The following is a 20816-nucleotide window of genomic DNA, read 5'->3' on the forward strand; positions in this document are numbered from 1 at the left end:
GAAAAAAAAAACAAGTATACCGTTGTTCACGATTTTTCGTCCTCTTTCCAAAGAGATCTATGATGATATATAAAAAACAAATTTTTTTTTTCGAAAAAAAAACAATTTATTTTCTTTGTTCAAAAATTAATGTCTATTTTTTATAGAAAAAATTAATAAATACATCAAAATTCATGTTTTTTTTGTACTTTTTAACATACATTCATCTTCATCTACTCTAATAAATGAAGTTTTTTTTTGTCACATGTCATCTTCTCCTTCATTTGGACACATGACATTTTCTAAAATTTTTGAATTTTCTATTTTCGACTTCTCATTTTATTGTATTTTTCATTTTATTAAATTAAAATTCACACTTAATATGTAAGGTAATATATATGTAAGGTATTAATTAGAAATGATTTATATATGTAATGTATTCAATACATTAAAACCTCAATAATTTTAATAATTAAAAAAATTTCTCATTTTTTATATAAATTCAAACTTTTCAAATTGTTAAAATTTCATATTTAATTTTTTTTAAAATAAACTCATGTAATACTTGAGTCTCACACCTAGTATTCATTAAAAAAACGATATTTCAGTTCAGATTCACATTGTGAACCTGTTCAGATTCATATTCTAAACTTGTTTAGATTCACATTGTGAACATTCTCAGATTCATAGCATGCATAAGAGTAAGTCAGATTCACAATGTGAATCTGAACTGATCGAGCTTTTTCACATTGTGAATGTTAAAAATTGAAATATTTATAGTTTAGATACACAATGTGAATCTACACTGATCAAGGTTTTTTTTTTCAGTGAACCCTTTTAGATTTATAGTATGCATAATAGCAAGTCACATTCACAATGTGAACCTAAACTGATCGAGCTTTTTCACATTGAAAATGTTAAAAATTGAAATATTTATAGTTTAGATTCACAGTGTAAATATACACTGATCGAGGTTTTTTTTTTCTAGTTGATGTTGATGTTTAGTAATAGATTATAGAAAATTAATATGTTTTAGTATAATTAGCTTTTTTTTTATAAAAATAAACTTAAATATTGAAAAAGCTAACAAAATGAAATAGGTTTTTTTCGAAAAAAAAGTTCGTTTTTTATATAGCATCATGAATCTCTATGGAAAGATGACGAAAAATCGAGAACAGTATATTCGGTTTTTTTTTTTCAATATAAAATATGGCCTAAAAAAATTTAAAACGAAAAAAATAAGTGGGTTTTTAGGTAAGAAAGTGAATTTTTCGTTATAATCTGGTGTGTGTGCGTCAAATGTACAAGTATACATTTATTTCTTTGGCCGTTGATCATTATGATTTCCGACACTCACGGTTGGTTCATTTGTTTCTTATTAATTATGGTTCTCTATTGAACCTCACCCTATATATATATATATATATATATATATATATATATATATATATATATATAATATATATATATATATATATATATATATATATATATATAAAAGGGTTCCATTAAAAAAAAAGTTAAGAATGAGAGAATAAATTTAAACTATTTATTTTGAATATGCCGTTTAAACGCTCCAGAGTGTCAGAACGACGAAACAGATCATATTCATATATGAATACGTATATATATATATATATATATATATATATATATATATATATATATATATATATATATATATATATATATATATATATATATATATATATATATATATATATGAAGAATTTTTCATCTCATTACATTTATTTGAAACTTCTATAACTTTTTAATTTTTTTTAATAATAATTATAAATTAATTAATAATATTAAATAGATATATATAATCATTTTTTTTCATATAAAATATTAATAATTTTGCCGTACCATTACGGAATATAAAATTTGCGGTACTAAAGAAATTAACTAATTCATCAATAATGGCACTTTCGCAATGAATGATGCATTTTGCAGTGGTCCATTTCGTAATTTATGCCTATTTATTATGGTTAAATTGGCAAACTATTTCATAATATTTTTTGTAGAATGTAACCTTTCCATAACTTTTTATTTTTGTCACATCAGTTTTTACTAAACTTTTATATGAAAAAAAAAATTATATGATTAGCTTCTCTAAAAGTTAATATTCTCAAAAGTTTTATTTTCTAATTTTAATTAATTTATCATTTTAAATATTTTATTAAACTCTCATATAATTTATCATTTTACTAAATGATGATAAAAAAATTATATTGTAGTTAAAATAAAGGAGGATAAATTTTTAATATTTTAGTTAAAAATAACAAAAAAAAGTGGATAAAAGATTATGTAATTATAATATTTGATATTTTTTGATTTTGAAAGTTTGACAACTTTTTTTAAACTATATAATTTTTTAATAAAATAAAGTAATTTTTATTGTGTAGTTAAATCAATTATTTAACTAATATAAAACCAAAAACAAATTTAATATATATATATATATATATATATATATATATATATATATATATATATATATATATATATATATATATATATAATAGTAAACTTGTATGTTTTTTGTCAATTCTGTTCGTTATTTTTTAGCCATTTTGACATTTTTGGTCATTTCAATCAAAATTTTTATATTTTTTGGGAACCTTTTAATATTCAAATTTTGGCCACAAAACTGTAAGGAATTGACAACTTTGGTCCATTTTCTAAAAACTTGTTAATTCCAACCCATTTAATTATTTAGCCATTTTGACACTTTTGGTCATTACAATCAAAATTTTACATTTTTAATATAAAACACAAAAAACGGTCCGAGATGATTCCCGAGTCTTTCCACTAGTTAGGAGTAAAATAAAATGTTAGTTATCAAATTTGACAAAGCCTAAAAGAAATTAAAAGATTAATAAAGAATAAGTGTTTGGAATGACCCATCGAATTAGTTTTTGTCTCTAATAGTAAAAAATTTCCAAATTTATTTTTTAAATAATAAAAAGTAGGGGTGACAATCGTGTTGAATTCGAGTTGATAGGTCGCTGGCTGACGGGTCAAAATATATCAACTTGTATACGACTCATATAATTATTCGTGTCACGGGTTAGCAGGTTGGAAGCGTCAACACGGACACAAACCGTCTAACATGTTTATATATATTGGTTCGTAGGTTCATGGGTCATATTTAGGTTGGTGGGTTGACCCATGAACCAATATATTATTTGTGTGATAGTGATGATTGGTTTAATTTAGAACACGCAACATACATAGACCGATAAACATAGTCACATAACTTAAGATTGATATATTATAAGGTTCAAATATTCACAGGCAATGGCGGATCCTTTATAGGGGTAGGGGGGACATCCCCCTCCCCCCCCCCCCCCCCCCCCCCCCCCCCTTCCCGATTTTTGAACTTATAATACCTAGAGTTTATGTATAATACTGGTTTTATATTTTCAATATTATTCTGCCCCCCTCGTTTATTCATTATAAGTAAACAAGAATATTATAAAGGTAATTAAAAAATTAGGAAACTAGATAACTTATTAACAAAAAACACCGAAATACTGGAAAAAAATCGAAATTTATCATATTAGGTTACCAACTGATTTGGAAATAAAACCTCTTTAAAGAACTGTTCAACGGAAAAAAAGATAGTCACCCCTTAAACTAAAGAGTACGAATCAGTCTCTCTAGTCTCCTTTCTGTTGTTCGCCGACTGTTGCTTGTCGTTCGCTGGTGCTTCCTCTTCACCGTTTGATACTCCGACTGTCGTTATCCGGTGCTTCCTCTATAGCCGGACTTGTGATGACCTCTGTTTGTTCTTATATTGTCTTTGCACTCCAATTAAAGTCCTCTTCGTCGGAGTTGTAAGTTTGTATTTCTTTCTATCTCTAATTTATTTGTTTTTCTTTCACTACAATATGAGATATTATATTTAAAAGTTGAAAGACATATCAAGACTAGGACTACAGGACGTAGGTACTTGTTTACCTGAAACAAAACTTTATTATTTTTTTATTGTTTTGTACTTTATAGATTATTATATTGCTAAACAGATAAAGTTATAGCAAAAATAAATCTTACAAAAATTCAATTAGAAATTAGGATATGTTGGTTTGTTAAAGACGTATATATTATTTGTTAGTTTTTTATATTTACTAATTATTAGTTAATTTTATATTTTCACTAAAATATAATTATAATTGCTGTAAAAGAATTACGGTCGAAAATTAAAAATAATAAGTATGACAAATACAATTGTTAATTATTCTTTCATTTGGTTTTTTTTAATTGTTAGTTAATTATGTTTTTTAATGTACATTAATTAAAATAAAATCAAGTATTAACATGTTTTCTAAAAAAACATGGAAGTTTTTCATAATATTCCAAACAATTATGGTCAATTGTTTTGGATGCAAATACAGCTACGGCTAATTTTTCATGTAATGGAGAACCAATATCAAATCAAAATTATTTATATGTGAAGTTTTGATTTCTACCCCTCCAACTATAATCTTTGTGCTCCGCCCAGGCTCATTTCATGTTTTCACCAAATAGGGAAACACCTTGGCAGCCTGATTTAAAGTGGTAATACCCTTTACAACTTAAAGTGGAAATAAAATTAAAAAATTAAATAAAATAAACGGGTTGAACCATGAACCAAATAACTAAACCGAACAAGACCCGTTTATTTGACGGGTTGACAGGTTGATGGGTCATAAATCTCAAACTAAATCCATTTATTGCGGTATCGGGTTAGTATCATGACGAAAATTCTCACCCTTGATAAAAAGAACTTTATAATTAAAGATGCACTTATAGAGTTTTTCTGAGGCCAACATCCACAATGAATCAACTCATATTGTATAGCTATATATAAGAACTTGACTTTTATTAGTAAGTGATTAAAAAACGTAACTACACTTCTTCGTTAATGAAACAGGAATAACACCCATCTTATCCATGATCCATGATTTGGTTCAAGATAGATTGGGCCAATACAGTGTTGGGTTAGTTTGTTTAGCCTTCAATGTTTATTTTCATTGAGATCCGTCTTTGAAGTTTGTAGTCATGTACCACCAAATTAAAGATAAGGTTAATACCAAAAGTAGAAATAAAATATATATGGGATTTTTTTTAATAAGTTTTCATTTTGGGTTGGTTTCTAGTTTAATTTTAAATATTTTTTTTTTATAAAAACTGACAGAATCCTAGGTAAAACTTTTGAATAGCCATTTTTGCAAATTTTGTAGATTTAGCTAGTATTTTATCTTAATTTTTGTTCAATCGGTCAAAAGTTATGAAGATTACGTTGTTTTTAACCAATAACCAAAATAATGAGATTTTTCTAAAAAAAAAAAATACATTTGTTGTTAATTTTTATGAATGAAAAGGTGGACTAAATATCATCCATATTGCTTGTTGATAACTTCAAACTCTCAACGTTTTCTTTATTCATCGTTGTGAGTATCATAGTGACATACACCATGTAAGTGTCTCTCTTATGTTTTTTTTAACATAATTGCCAACATCCATACCTTAACTGTTATGCTAGGTTGACTTTTCAATCTTAGTGGTTGTGTGTTATCTAGTGGTTGTTATCATGTAAGGTATGTACGTTAGTTGATAGTTGTGGTTAAGAACATAAGAGGAACATACACAAAGTGTTTCTCATCATGATACCAACAACGATGTAAAAGAGGAATGTAGACAATTTGAAATTGTCAACAACCAATATTGAGAAGGGGGGGGGGGGGGGGGGTTACTTTGTCCACATTTTCATTCCAAACTTTATTTCTTTTGTTTATAATTAAAAAGATCTATAATACTTATAAATGATTTGTTAATAACAATATACATTACTTCAAATGTAATCTTCGAGAAAAGTCTCGATATTTTGGTTATTAATTAAAAATAATGAAATCTTCATAAAAGTCCAATATTTTGATCAAATTAAAGAAAAATACATAATACTGGCTAAATCTACAAAACCAAGCAAAATGGTTATTTTGAAGTTAAGTTAGTATTCTGCCATTTTTTGTAAACAAATTTAATTTGGAATTATACTGTAGATATTATGACTTTATCGGAGATTTTCCCAAAATATATTAGGAAGGTATATTATAAATGATCATTACCTAGTTTTAGTAATAGGATGATAAAATTATTCCATGAAATATTCTTTTTACCAAACTTGCTTTATCATAAGGATGAAGTACAAACCATAAAATCTAGTCCAGAGTCAGAACTGAACAAAGATCGGACTTCTTAGAACCGATATAAGTTAAAGTGCTACGTGTAACGGGTAACGAGTATAGTGGGTTCGGGTAAAATGGGTAAAGAGAACTCGACTCGAGAAGACTGAAAAGCTAAAAAACTTTCAAATTTTATTGTAACATCTCAAAAACCACGGTAAAAGATTTTATTTTTAAGAAGGAATAAAAGCCATTTTCATAAAATCAAACACCACCAGAATAACTGTTTCACAAGTACAGAACCAAAATCAGAGTATCAAAATGTAGCATCACCGAAAATCATGAAGAATGTTAGATAATGCGTACAGTCACGCCTTCGCTTTGCCCCGATCCTCAGAAGTACCTGAAACATATAAACCCACAATTGTAAGCCAAAACTTAGTGAGTTCCTCAAAACATCACATACATCACACATAACCATTCATAATAACAACGGGTCTGTAACGTCCCATTTTCAAAATAAAAAATTTTCATTTTTCTTAAGGTAAAACTCCACATTATAAAACCTGTATTAAGAAAACCATTTGTTCCAGATTACATTCATTAAATTCAGAGTAATATAATAACGCGAAATATTCATTCCTGCTGATGGACGTGTACTGTCACGCATTTGCCTTCCCATGATAACATACATAACATATACATATCACATAGAAACATATATCACATACTCGTTATAGCACATAAGACGTTCCGGTCACACATAATTACCATTCAAGGTAAGGTATAGTGAGAAGACTCACCTCGTATGAAACCTTTGGTATAGGTTCAAATCCTATTGGACGCAATTTTTTTCCAGATATTTTTTTAGATTTAGATATCAAAAAATAAATTTTGAATGATTTGACTCCGAAACGCTTGAGTGCCCTTTTTATTTTATTTAAAAAATTATTGAAAAAGGTGATCAATTTGTTTAGGCTGCTTGTTCCTGAAGTATAAAACGTTCCCTCTGTTCCTTAATAGCTTCTTTCAAAATGGCTTCTGCTTCCTCGGTGAATGTCTTGGTAGAAGATATTATTTCTTGAAACTGCGGTTTATTGGTTTTTAAGTAAGTACGTAACTCAACAAGAAATTTCCTTACCTGTCCAATTTCTAATGAATCAAGATAACCATTTGTTCCGGTATATGATGTCTAGTCACTCACGTGCTCGATCTCCCCGTACTCGAAACAATGACCTAGCCCCCGTCTAATTACATAAACTAATTATCACAAATCAATAACGGCTCTCAAGGCTAGACCAATCCCTTCCTATGTTCTTTCAAAAGGCTAAAAGACCATTTTATCCCTCTAATGGTCCAAAAGTCCACATGTTGACCAAACCTTAAAAGTCAACAAAAGTCAACTGCAGGGAGTTACGTTGTGCGTACTAGCTCTGCATGTGGGGCATACTCCGTGGTCATCCAGAATCGGGGTACCCGACCCTTACGCGACGCGTACTGGGTTTACGCCCAGTGTAATGCCCAGTTTCATACTTTCATGATTTTTGGTCTGAATAGATTAAGACATAAGCTCATATCATAGATCCAAGCAGTCTACTGTCTCTTAAGCCATAAAGTCGAAACCTTTAAGCCTTTGCATGGCTGTAAAGGTCACCAATCACTTCAAACACATTTCCTCTTTCCCTATTAAGCCTTAATCTCATGCATGACTTAATCTTAACGTCCAAGATTGGATTTTTATGGATCTACAACATAAAATACACTGAGATAGGGTAGATCAAGGCTTATGGAGACCATTTACTCAAAAAGTTTCCACCTTTGGGACTTAAACCCTAAAAATGCTCCTATATGAAGTTCATAACCAAAGAGTGGTAAAGTTTGAAGCTTTTTACCTTTGTGAGAAGCTCCCCACTCAGTTAAGCTCAGATCTAGAAGCTTGGACTCCAATCCTTCCTCTTTAAGGCCCTTTCTTCTTCTTCACAAGCACACAAAGACACTTTCAAGCTTCAAAAACACACAACCACACAAGTTTAGAACGAAGGTTTAGCTCCTTTAGGGTTTCACTCACTGGAATGGTGGCTGGGATGGAGGCCATAGCATTCCTTTTATAGTGCACAAGTCTCATTTAGGGTTTCATGACTGAGCCCAGTATGCCCAACATACACTATGGTACGCCCAGCATACTTGGAAGCATCTGCGTCAAGATCACGCCCATGAGTACGCGCAACGTACTCTTCAGTGCGCCCAGCGTACTCATTTGCTACAAAATCCCTTCCATGGGCTAGCTTTGACAACTTGGAAAAGAAGAGGGATTAAATAGTTATACCTGATTTCTTGATGTTACAATTCTCCCCTACTAGAATCAGACTTCGCCCTTGAAGTCTCACTCTGCAAATAACTCTGGATGCTGCTCCCACATATCCGACTCCGGCTCCCAAGTAAGCTCGGACCCTCTCCGATGCTGCCACTGGACCTGAACCAGAGGCATCTCCTTGTTCCTCAGAACCTTGATCTTCTGATCCAAGATCGTGATCGGCCTCTAAATGTAATTCAGGCTCGCATCCACCTGAATATCCTTTAGAGGCACTACCTCTGTCTCATCGGTTATACACTTCCTCAACTGGGATACGTGGAAGGTATCATGGATCTGAATCAACTCCTCGTGTAACTTTAAACGGTATGCTACATTGCCCATTCTAGCGATCACCCTGAAAGGACCAATGTATCGGGACCCCAGCTTGACTCTCTTCCTGAATCGGATCAATCCTTTCCAAGGAGATACCTTCAGGAGTACAAAGTCTCCAACCTGGAACTCGAGCTCGGATCGTCGCCTATCCGCATAAATCTTCTGGCGACTCTGGGCCGTCAGTAACCTCTGTCTGACCTGCTGAATCTGCTCCATTGTCTTAAGCACTATCTCAGTGGTACCCATCACTCGTTGTCGTACCTCTCCCCAACAGATGGGGGTCCGACACCTCCTCCCATATAAAAGCTCAAAGGGAGGCATACCAATACTTGAATGGTGGTTGTTGTTGTAAGAAAACTCAGCCAAGGGTAGGTATGTATCCCAACTTTCACCGAAGTCCATGACACATGCTCGAAGCATGTCCTCAAGCATTTGAATCGTCTGTTCACTCTGCCCGTCCGTCTGTGGATGATAAGCAGTACTGAAATGCAATCTCGTACCCAACTACTCATGAAAATTCTTCCAGAACCTGGAAGTGAAACGTACATCTCGGCCTGACACAATCGAGATCGGCACTCCATGCCGCGACACCATCTCTCTCACATATATCTCTTCTAGCCTCTCCACAAAAGAGCTCTCACTGATAGCAAGGAAGTGAACGCTCTTCGTTAACCGATCCACAATCACCCAAATTGCATCAACACCCCTCGCGATCCTCGGCAATTTTGTCACACCCCGAACCAGACGGCGGAAACGTTCGGGAGCTGTCGTGACTCAATTGAATACCATAACATTGAATATATATGAAACGTAACAACATTCGTCACCATGCATTAATATAGTACAACCAGTAAAGTTTACATGAAGTACATTGTTTAAACATTACATTCCCAAAAATAAATTTGTTCGATTCGTTAATAAGTAAACTGCAAGCCATCACTAAGTACATTTCCCTTTGATTCACTGGTTCCCTGAGAATACAAGTATTTTGAAAAACGTCAACATGTGAAATGTTGGTGAGTTCATAAGCGGTATTCATAAAACAATGTTTCGTATCGTTTGAAAACCACCAGAAAATCCAATATTTTCTGAAAAGAAAAGCTTTTGAAAACGTTTGTGAAGATCCATAGGTATGCTTGTTTGTTTCTATACTTACAAAAATTGTTCATAAAACTTGTATACATTTCGAATCCGTATGTATTGAAAAACTCTAGGAAAACCCGATGTTTTCCTAATTCTTTGATTTCCATGAAATTGAAATGAAACCATTGTAACGCGTGAAGTTATCAAACCCAGGCGACGTTGGATTATTTTTGAGCATGATTAATTGCTACAAACCCGCGTTACACAAACGACCAGTTTATAGCTATACCAACGATCCCGTAGGCGTTGTCGTACTAATCACGTTATCCAACCGCCCTGACTTCCCCACATCCGAAGAGAAAGAGGACACGAAGGCCCCGATGACTCCATTAACCGGTAGGGGATAAAAAAAAGGTACGAGGGGTCCCTGACCCGCCTCGCATGAAACGTCGACTTTACTAGCAATACCAAAGGACCCTTGGGGACCAATAGTATACAAGCCATTGAAAGTCCTTTTACGTTGTGTTAGATCGGTAAAACCCAACACCTCGTAAGGTAGAAGTCTTCGGGCCTTAAGATCAGGTCATTGGGCTAGCTAGGCCCAACAAACAAGATTTTACACTTTTGGGGCCCAAAGATGGTGCGTAGACGTCTGTGCACACTCGCATGTATATTGAATTCCCAAATGTTACTTGTATGAATCGAGGTATCGTCGTGTTAGTAGTTTCGGATTTTTATTGGTTCGAGACCGAACCAATTCGTTTAACAACGACTTTTTGGTATTTGTGGTGTATTGTATTTCGTCGATAGTTGCGATGCCATTACTTGATCAAATTGCGTGTATTGAACTAGCCTTGAAATTTTTCCGATTTCACTCCCTCATTGTTTGTAAAAATTACCTTTTCAACCCTTTAATTAAATAACTTTCCGGTTTGGTCCTTAAATCATTTTTCTTGACATTTTAACACCAAAAATTATTGAAATTAATATTTTTCAGCATATTTTTCATAGAAAACAGTTTAAGTCCCTAAAAATGCAGTTTTCTCGGTTATAACCCCTCTTTTTCGCAGTTTTGACAATTTTGGCCCAATTTGGAAATTTTTTGCAACTTTGGTCCTTTTTAAATTTAAAAAGCATTTTAAACCTTTGAAAAGGACTTGGAACACTAATAGTCCACTGTTTTACAGAAAAACGCAGTTTTGGCCCTCCAAAACAGAAAAGTTCGCATAATGGGCCTTATTGGGCCGAAAATGTCATTTTTAGCCCATTAAGCTTAAAATTTATGTTTTTAATCCTCCAACAAGTATATTTTCAGAAAATACATTATGGAAACTGTTTTGACTCATCTCACCCATCAGATTTCGAAAGATTTCAATTTGGGCCCTTTAACTTTATATTTTTAGCATTTTATGTCCAAAAATTGAGTTTTTAGCCCAATGAGAATGTTATTAAGCCATTTAGCTATTTTTCTTGGAACACTTTGTATGTAGAAATATACTTGATGCTAGTATCATTTAACATAAGATATATCTCGGTTTTGAGGGGTTTTATGGCTAGATCCAACATTATAACACACAAAAACACACATATAAGCATAAAAATCATACAAGGCATACAAAACACATATAGATCTACACTTTCACTTGTATCCCCCCCCCACAAAACTCATAAAAACAGAAAATAGGGGGTATGAAGCTCACCTCGTTTGAAGCTTTTGGTTTTTGAAGAAAAGATGGAAGAAAACTTGGTGATTTTTGGCTTTAGCACCCTTTTCTTGAAGATCTCGAGTTTGGTATGCTTCTAAGAGGTAAGATCACGATTTTGGCATGGATTAGGAAAAGATTTTGATGACAAAAAGAATCTAAGTCATAGATCCACACATAATCTTACCTTAGATGAAGAATTTGTGGAAATTTCCTCTTGAATGCCTCCTAAATTTCGAGATCTTTAAGTGGAGAGGGAGGAGTGTTCTTGAGAGAGTTTGAGAGATTTTTGTGAGTGTGTGTGTGTTTGAGATGGCCGAGAGTGAAGGAGAGGAGAGAAGAGAAGTGATCTTTGATGAGATAGGTGCTTGGAAGTATGAGTTCCATGCATGGAAGTCCTTTGGTTAATAGTGAGGTGGCAAGCAAATAGTCAACTCTTCCATTTCTTCTTGGACTTGGGCCTTGGGCCGAGAATTTGGAAGGGAAAAGGAAAAATTTGGGCTTTTTCCATTAAGCCCAAAATTTGAGTTAGTTTGGGTATGTTTTAAACCTAAAAGAATGTGGTAGGATTTTTACATTTTTGTTGGACTAGTTTAGGTTATTCATGGATCAAAGCTTTTAATTCATTTCATTCTAGGCCCAACATAGCCCAAAATGTTGAAATAAATTAATGTGGGTCCAATTAGAGCCCAATTAGGGTTCTAAGCTCATGATAGTCAAATTGGAAGCTTATTGGTCCATTTGGATCCAATAAGGGAGTTCTAGTCCAAAGTGGACCTAAACAAGAACTTCTAGGGTTTCCAATTGTTTGATGACTATTTGTAGTACTTGTATGATGTATTTGATTGAAGTTTTTGATGTCATAACAATAGGTATCACACATGCTCTTAAGTTTTTGATTCACATTAACCTGAGTGTATAGATTACATGACACAAAATTTCCAGTTGTGACAAATTTGGTGATGAAATCCATAGAATTATGTTCCCACTTCCACTGGGGAACCTCTAGCGGCTGCAACTTGCCATGCGGATGCTGGTGCTCGGCCTTAACCCGACGACAGGTCAAGCACCTCTCTACAACCCATGCAACATCCCTCTTCATACAGGGCCAACAATAATCTCTCTTCAGGTCCAAATACATCTTAGTGGCCCCGGGATGGATCGAGAATCTCGATATGTACGCCTCCTCCATCAATATGCTACGTGCTCCACCCATAAACGGCACCCAAATCCAACTGTGAAAGGTCATAAGCCCTCAGTTATCAGTAACAAACTTGGACACCTGCCCAATCACCCTGTCTCTCTTGCAGTTCTGCAGTCTCACAGCCTCTGCCTGGGCCTCTCGGATGGTATCCAATACTGGAGTCATCACCGTCATCCTCATACATATATCTTGTATCGAGGCATTCTACACCCTGCGGCTCAGAGCATCGGCTACTACGTTAGCCTTGCCCGGGTGGTACAGGATCTCACAGTCATAATCCTTTACCACGTCCAACCATCTCCTCTGGCGCATGTTTAGGTTAGGTTGATCCATCAGATACTTCAAACTCTTGTGGTTCGTGTATATAGTACACTGAACCCCATACAAATAATGGCGCCATATCTTGAGGGCGAACACCACTGCCCCTAACTCTAAATCGTGGGTAGGATACCTCGTCTCATGGGGCTTCAGCTGCCTCGATGTGTATGCTATCACATGACGTCTCTGAATAAGCACCGCACCCAACCCCGATATAGACGCGTCACAGTACACCACAAAATCCTCCATTCCCTTCGGAAGGGCTGACACCGGGGTTTTGCATAATCTCTGGCGAAGAGTCTCAAACGAGGTCTGCTGCTCGGGACCCCAAGTAAAAGCAGCGCCCTTCTGGGTCAATCTGGTGAGGGGAACGACAATCTTGGAGAAATCCCTGATAAATCTCCGATAGTAGTCGGGTAACCCCAGAAAACTCCTGATCCCGATGGGGGATCTCGACACCTCCCATCTCATAACAGCCTCAATCTTGGCCGGATCGACCAATATCCCATTCTGATTAACGAGATGTCCCAAGAACTGAACCTACCGTAACCAGAAATCACACTTGGAGAATTTGGCATAAAGCCTCTCCGATCTCAATACTCTAAGAATTACCTTCAGATGCTCCTCATGTTGCTCTCTGGATCTCGATTACACTAGAATATTGTCAATGAACACAATAACCGATCGATCCAAAATCGCCCTGCATACTCGGTTCATGAGATCCATGAACGCTGCTGGTGCATTGCTGAGACCAAAAGGCATCACCACAAACTCGTAATGACCATAACGAGTCCTAAACGTCGTCTTCTGGATATCCTCATCTCGCACTCTCATCTGGTGATATCCAGACCTCAAGTCTATCTTGGAGAACCAAGAAGCTCCCTGCAACTTCGAACAGATCATCGATCCTCGGTAACAGATAACGGTTCTTGACCGTCAACTTGTTCAACTCCCGGTAATCGATGCACATCCGGTGTGAACCATCCTTTTTCTTGACAAAAAGGATCGACGCTCCCCACGACGAGCTACTCGGTCGGATGAATCCCTTCCCCAACATCTCCTGAAGCTGTGAGGATAACTCCTGCATCTCTAATGGTGCAAGGCGATAGGGTGCCTTGGCAATAGGTTCCGCCCCTGGAACCAATTTGATGCGAAACTCCACCTGCCTCTCGGAGGGCACACCCAACAACTCCTCGGGGAAAACATCCAGAAACTCTCGTACTATCGGAACCTCACCGAAAAAACTCGGCATCTCTGCGGCAACTTGCGTATCAATTACAAAGGCTACAGACCCTCTACAACCCTGCTGTAGACTCTGCCTCGCTCAGGAAGCTGAGAAAAATGTTGACCCACATCGGGTACCCTCTCCATATACTGTCAACACTCCCCCACTAAGGTCTCGTATCGTCACCATCTGACGCTCGCAATCTATAACAGCTCCAAATCGGCTCAACCAATCCATGCCCAAAATGACGCAAACGTCCCCCATCGCAATCGGGACCAGCTCTACCGGGAACTCAACACCAAAGATCTCGAGTACACATCCTTGAATCTCATCAGTAGCAAAAACCGCTCACGCGTCAGCTATAGAAACTCGCAGAGGTCGACTCAACACCTCTCATCGGATACTGATGTGCTGACTAAACGCTAATGACACGAAAGATCGACTCGCACCCGAGTCAAATAACACCAAAGCAGGTACAAAATTCACAAGAAAAGTACCTAAACATATCACATATAAGCACCATATATATAAACAAAAGAATAAGCAAAAGATCACATACCAGCCACAACATCAGGTGCTACGTGGACCTCCTCCGCGGTCAACTACATGGCTCTGCCGCGAGCCTTCGACGCCTCGACCTTCATAGGCCAACTCTACGTAGCTCGAGTGGAAGAAGGCGCAGATCCCTACGCTGATCCCTGAATCATCTGCGGGCACTCGGCCTTCTTATGGCCAGTCTGGTTGCAATGAAAGCAAACCATGAATCCCTTGGGGCAATCCTTGGCTATATGCCCCTCCTTGCCACAGTTATAGCAAGCACTTGCTTGACAAACTCCATCATGTCCCTTACCGCACTTCCCACAAGTGCGGCCCTTCTGGCCTCCATATCTCGTATCGGCGGGCTTTGCCCACTTGGCTGCCGGCTGAGACTGCACCGGCCGCCTGTCCCTCATCTGAGACTCGGCCTCCTCCCGGGCCTGAGTCTCTAGCTCAATCTCCCTCTTCCGAGCATTTTCTTGGAGCTCGGAAAATGTTCGGTACGTCGAGTTCGCCACGAACTCCCGAATGTCCCTCCTCAGTATGCTCAAATATCGACTCATGCGCGCCTTCTCGGTAGACACGTGCTCGGGGAAAAAACAACGCCCTCTCATGAAACATCCGCGTGATCACCGTCACAGACTCCGTCCCCTGCTTGAGGGACAGGAACTCCTGGGCCAAACGTTCCCTCTCCATCGGGGGAACATAATCATCTATGAATATAGTGGTGAACCTCTCCCAGGTCACCGCGGTAAGCTCTGCAGGAGTAAAATCTGCCGTCACAAACTTCCACCAGTCCTTCGCTCCCAAGCGAAGCTGGTTCAGCGCGAACCGTACTCTCAAATGTTCCGGACAGGAACAAGTGTAGATACATCCCTCAACGTCAGAGATCCACCTCATCGTGGCTATCGGATCCTGTGTCCCATCAAACTCTGGTGGCTTCGTGTTGTTGGACTCTCAGTACAACAATGAGTCACCCCCTTGCGGCCTAGCAGCGACGACAACTGTAGTGGCTGCAGAAGCAGCAACCTCGGTCAAAGCAGCATATCAATCGTCGAATGTCTCAATCAGCGTGGTCTTGATAGACCCAAACATCTCTGAAATCTCTGCCTGAATGGTTGCGTCGACCTTCTCATGGATCATCCTACGGATCTCCTCATCGCTAGTATCACTGGTACCACTGCCTCCTGGGTTGTGGGGCGTTCCCACCATGATGCCTCTGAAATATGACATAAAATAATCAGAGACTCGACCGAGATTACTCACCCGATCAACCGTTCCTACTTGCTCCTTAGCACCCTAAGGATTCTTACTTGGAATGTTTACCGATCTGGTGCTTTTAGTAGTACGGGCCCAATACTACCTTCCACACAGTATCCATATCCACACCAAGTCCTCCTCCTAGGATCCCAATTTGCAAGTACTCTATACCCTCTAAATTCAGCCTACTCTCAAGAAGACTTCTCACAAGCTACTCTCTGCTACATACATGTACTTAAAGTATCTCACAGCAGCATAAACTCCTAGCCTAAGGCATCACATATCAGGCCACCCTAGTCCTAAGATATGATGTACCTAGACTACTCTAGCATGCGTACCCCATCACATAATATCTCATAACACATAATGTAAGGGTATTTTTGGAAATCACCGTTCGGGCGCTGGCTGATTGTACACACTGCTCCTTTTTTCTTTTTCTAAACATCTTTTACTCTTCTTAGAAAAAAATTTGTTTCTTTTATGAAAAATTCTCTCAAATCCTCAGTTTGAGTTCAGATACGCCCGAAGGTGCATCCGAATCCCTCAAACCAAGGCTTTGATACCAACTTGTAACGACGTGAAAATTTAAAACAATTTTTTTTTTTCATTTTCAACCATAACATATCATATAACTCATTTCAAAACACAAGTGTATCAAATGTTATCACGATAAAACATATCCCAGAATCTGAAGTACAAAATCCTCTGTCAGTGTGTACAAATCATGTCGGCGCCATCTCGCGCATATCACATAACACGGTAAGCATAAATGCTTAGTGAGTTCCCCAAAATACTACATACATCACATAAGCCACTCGAGGCTATATCTCTACGAGACCTTTTGGTCAATGTGTCTCCGGGGCCTTCTGGTCCCACAATCTGAGTAGACCTTCTAGTCCTACTCTGTCGACCTTCCGGTCCATACCATATTGACCTTCCGGTCCATCCACTGCTGACCATCATGTCCATACCCTGCTGACCTTCCGGTCCATACCATACTACTTATAACATACATAAAATATACATATCACATAGAAACATATATCACATACTCGTCATATCACATAAGACCTTCCAGTCACACATAATTACCATTCAAGGTAAGGTATAGTGAGAAGACTCACCTCGTATGATGTCTAGTCACTCATGTGCTCGATCTCCCCGTACTCGAAACGATGACCTAGCCCCCGCCTAATTACATAAAGTAATTATCACAAATCAATAACGAATCTCAAGGCTAGACTAATCCCTTCCTATGTTATTTCAGAAGGCTAAAAGACCATTTTACCCCTCTAATGGTCCAAAAGTCCACATGTTGACCAAACCTTAAAAGTCAATGAAAGTCAACTGCAGGGAGTTACGCTGTGCGTACTAGCTCTGTACGCAGGGCGTACTCCGTGGTCATCCAGAATCGGGATACTCGACCCCCTACACGGCGAGTACTGGGATTACACCCAGTGTAATGCCCAGTTTCATACTTTCATGATTTTTGGTCTGAATAGATTAAGACATAAGCTCATATCATAGATCCAGGTAGTCTACTGTCTCTTAAGCCATAAAGTCGAAACCTTTAAGCCTTTGCATGGCTGTAAGGGTCACCAATCACTTCAAACACATTTCCTCTTTCCCCATTAAGCCCTAATCTCATGCATGACTTAATCTTAACGTCCAAGATTGGATTTGTATGGATCTACAGATTAAAATACACTGAAATAGGGTAGATCAAGGCTTATGGAGACCATTTACTCAAAAAGTCTCCACCTTTTGGACTTAAACCCTAAAAATGCTCCTATATGAAGTTCATAACCAAAGAGTGGTAAAGTTTGAAGCTTTTTACCTTTGTGAGAAGCTCCCTACTCAGTTAAGCTCACATCTAGAAGCTTGGACTCCAATCCTTCCTCTTCAAGGCCCTTTCTTCTTCTTCATAAGTATACAAAGACACTTTCAAGCTTCAAAAACACACACCCACACAAGTTTAGAACGAAGGTTTAGCTCCTTTAGGGTTTCACTCACTGGAATGGTGGCTAGGATGGAGGCCATATCATTCCTTTTATAGTGCACAAGTCTCATTTAGGGTTTCATGACTGAGCCCAGTACACCCAGCGTACACTATGGTACGCCTAGCATACTGGGAAGCATCCTCGTCAAGATCACACCCATGAGTATGTGCAACATACTCTTCAATACGCCCAACGTACTCATTTGCTACAAAATCCCTTCCATGGGATAGCTTTGACAACTTGGAAAAGAAGAGGGATTAAATAGTTACACCTGATTTCTGGATGTTACAGATTGGATTACCCCGGGTATGTTGGCTTGCCGTTATAGTGTGTTAGAATTGATTACAAACACAAACGATTAAGACATTCATAAATGTAAATGAACACAAGTTGTAATTAATGTATGTTTGGCTCAATTAGTATGAATAAGTACAAAAGAGAAAATAGTACAAGTGAATTCTGTAAGTGTTCAAAAAATTACTCTACTCTATGCATGTATCTTAGTTATAGGATACACCAGACTTAAAAAAAAATTAGAAGGACTAGACATTCACGTATTGAAATAACAATGCCTTGTAAAATAGATAAAGTGTCGAAGTCAGGCTGGTTTCGACACTTTACAGACTCAGACCAATTCAACTCCTCACTATATAAATCTGACCCCTACAATCTCCCCCTTAGTGAGAGAAGTCGAAATTATGCAATCAACTTCATTGTCAGTAAAATCTCTATTCTGATCTCCATATACCATAAAATGTTTTTTCAAGTCTCAGCTTTGTCTTCACTGTCATTCTTCTTGCACCTATTGATTCGAATCAGGAAATTTGTAAAGTGAGAGTTTGTGTACCTCTCAATATCACAAACTTGGAACAAAAACTTAGTCATTTGCCCTTTCTTGTTCTTTCCAAGAAATACAACACCCAATGTGTAACGACCCAAAAATCAAGGGTAAAAATTTTAATTTTATTTTAGTCAAAACATAGATATCATTTAAATCCACACATTCCAAAAACATTGCTAATTAAAAACATTTATCAAAGTTCATCCTAAAATCGCATATTGCGGAAACACGGGTGTGTGCGCTGCTATCAAGTCGGTCCATTCCTTTCCAAACCAATGATACTTGAAACCATAAACAAAACTGTAAGAACGAAGCTTAGTGAGTTCCCCAGAGCATACCCCCACATAATCCACATAATCACATAAACCATATCAATAACATAAGCCATGCATATAAACATACAAGGAAGTCATGGAAATCCTCCAAGGTCTTACGTTGGGTGCCATAGGAACCCCCTCATGGTCTTAGCCCACTGCCATGGGAACCCCCACATGGTATTCACCAACTACCATATAAACCATACATACAAAAATATAAGGATGCCTTGGAAACCCTCCAAGGTCTTCAACTGGGTGCCATGGGAACCCCCACATGGTCTTAGCCCACTGCCATGGGAACCCCTACATGGTCTTAGCCTACTACCATGGGAACCCCCACATGGTCTTATATCCAACTGCCTCGGGAACCCCCAAGGTCTTCCATGCAACTATCACAAAGACAACTAGCATACCACATACCACATAACCAACTAACATACCACATATAACTAATTGTCATGGGAACCCCCACATGGTCTTTACATAATACATAATATATCGATAACACATTCGCAATAATCATCACAACTAGATAAATGGGCCGGCCTTGGTGCCTTCGACCCATTGGTATGGTGAAGAGACTCACCTCACACTGCCGAAGTCCCGCAGATAAAACTCTAGTTGCTGGTTGACAGACTCCCGAGCTGTCCATATCAAAACAACACCCAATTAACTATTTAGGTTTCAGTGCATAACCATAAATCCACACTTGGGGTAAAAGGGCCATTTTACCCCTAACCTAGCTTGGTTCAAAACCAAGGCCCAAACTCACACTCTGAAGGCCCAAAAGCCAAATAATCAACAAGGCCCAACATATGGCCCAATTTTCCAAATTGGGCCCAAACCTCTACATGGTCTTACCTTAAGGCCCAAACATTTCTTCTAGTCCAAACACTTGGCATTCCGATGGTCCAATATCTCATAATCATCAAGGCCCAATTATGACCTAATTTTCCAAATTGGGCCCAAGCCTTTCCAATGGGCCTTATCCTAAAGCCCAATAATTTTGTTAATACATGACCTGTTCCCAATTGCCCCACGAAGGCCCACAACAACTTAGTCTAAGAAATGGCCGACCCAAACTCGATTAGGGGTTTTCACATAAAATGACGATTAGGGTTAAGTGTTCTTACTTAACCCTTTAAGGACTTAATCCATTAAGTCCATAACCCCACTAGGTCAAACATACAATGTAATCGGGCATCAGTCATAACATCAATCCAATGGTCCAAAATACAGGTCCAGACAATTCCAAACTAACATATCCAAAATTAGGGTTTTCTAAACCCTAATTAGGGCTTCCAACCCAATCGTGTGCCAATTAGTCCATTGGTTAAATTTTTAGGTCAAATTTGTGTTAAATAAGTCGAGCACCACCCACTACCACATCGGGTTATGATGGTCAACGGCGGATCACGACGGCGGCCACCAACTCGTAGCGGTGGTGGTTGTGATTCTAGGCCCAAACATGTCCAAGCATCTCAAATAGAAAT

The 20816-nt window shown here is 37.5% G+C and overlaps 1 long non-coding RNA gene across 1 annotated transcript in view; it reads left to right on the forward strand.

Annotated features, from left to right (window-relative positions):
- Positions 1–3616: 3616 nt before the first annotated feature.
- The window catches only part of LOC128133106 (uncharacterized), a 29742-nt gene continuing 12542 nt past the window's right edge, over positions 3617–20816 (forward strand). Inside the window, exon 1 of the long non-coding RNA XR_008231293.1 lies at positions 3617–3821. This is a non-coding gene — a long non-coding RNA (uncharacterized LOC128133106). The remainder of the gene's footprint in view (positions 3822–20816) is intronic.

This window comes from Lactuca sativa, chromosome 3 (assembly GCF_002870075.4).
Source record: "Lactuca sativa cultivar Salinas chromosome 3, Lsat_Salinas_v11, whole genome shotgun sequence".
Classification (NCBI taxonomy): Eukaryota; Viridiplantae; Streptophyta; class Magnoliopsida; order Asterales; family Asteraceae; genus Lactuca; species Lactuca sativa.